General features: G+C 34.9%; 1 non-coding gene across 1 annotated transcript; it reads left to right on the plus strand.

Annotated features, from left to right (window-relative positions):
* Positions 1-332: 332 nt before the first annotated feature.
* LOC126023134 (small nucleolar RNA SNORA51) lies at positions 333-464 on the plus strand. The gene has a single exon (XR_007500341.1). It is a non-coding gene; the product is annotated as a small nucleolar RNA SNORA51 (small nucleolar RNA).
* Positions 465-967: the final 503 nt, after the last annotated feature.

Below are 967 nucleotides of genomic sequence, written 5' to 3' on the forward strand. Positions count from 1 at the left end.
CCAAGAAATAATTTCATTGATGTAAAAGTTTCAGTGGAAGAATTTAAGTTTGAAAAATGAATAGAACCAGATGGAGTTTCCAAAGGTTACCACCTGGATTGCCTTCTTTCAATAACTTTATTCAAATTTTGCTAGAATATTGTTTGAAAGAGTTGAGAAAATTAAGAAGAGCTTCTTTCCACTTCAATGTAAAAGGGGTGGGTGAAGAGGAAGGACACTTGGGATATTGGTGGAGGTAATGTTGCACTGGTGAAGGGTTTTATATATATATATATATATATATATATATATATATATATATATATATATATAAAGAAAGAAAGAAAAGATAAGGCCTCCTAATGCTTACTACAGGCTGTGTTCTTTACACTGACTGTATAGAAGGGGAGGTACAGTAAATGCTTCCCATATACACCTCAAACCAGGCCCTTTGCCTGGTCTGTATTGTGAATGGGGAGACAAAAAAGTTCTATTTGCATTGTTTAGCAACTATATTTGGGTTCTTTTTCTGTGGGGGAAGGGGCCCACACCTGGCGGCACTCAAGGGTTGCTCCTGGCTCGAGGAACCATATGGGATGCCAGGGATCACACCTGCCTTCCTCCTGAGTCAGCTGCATGCAAGGCAAATGCCCTACCATGGTGTTACCACTCCAGCCCCTGTTTAGCAACTTTTAATAATTTATTCTTATTTAATGCATGGAGAGATTACAACTGTAAGCCAATTAGCCCAATCCACAAAATTAGAAAATAAAATTTTAAGACAACAAGAAAAATAACAAGTTAATAATAAAGAGCTATAATATTAATTACTAAAAATGTATTAACTTAAAGATAATAGCAAAGTTTTTAGGGTAGGACAAATATTGGTGATTCTTCTGTCATAGATTAATAGAATCTCTTGTGCCAGTTTTTCTCTATCAAAGTTTTTTTCCCTATTTATTAAGTAAATATAGTCATAGCTAAACTA

This window comes from Suncus etruscus, chromosome 11 (assembly GCF_024139225.1).
Source record: "Suncus etruscus isolate mSunEtr1 chromosome 11, mSunEtr1.pri.cur, whole genome shotgun sequence".
Taxonomy (NCBI): Eukaryota; Metazoa; Chordata; class Mammalia; order Eulipotyphla; family Soricidae; genus Suncus; species Suncus etruscus.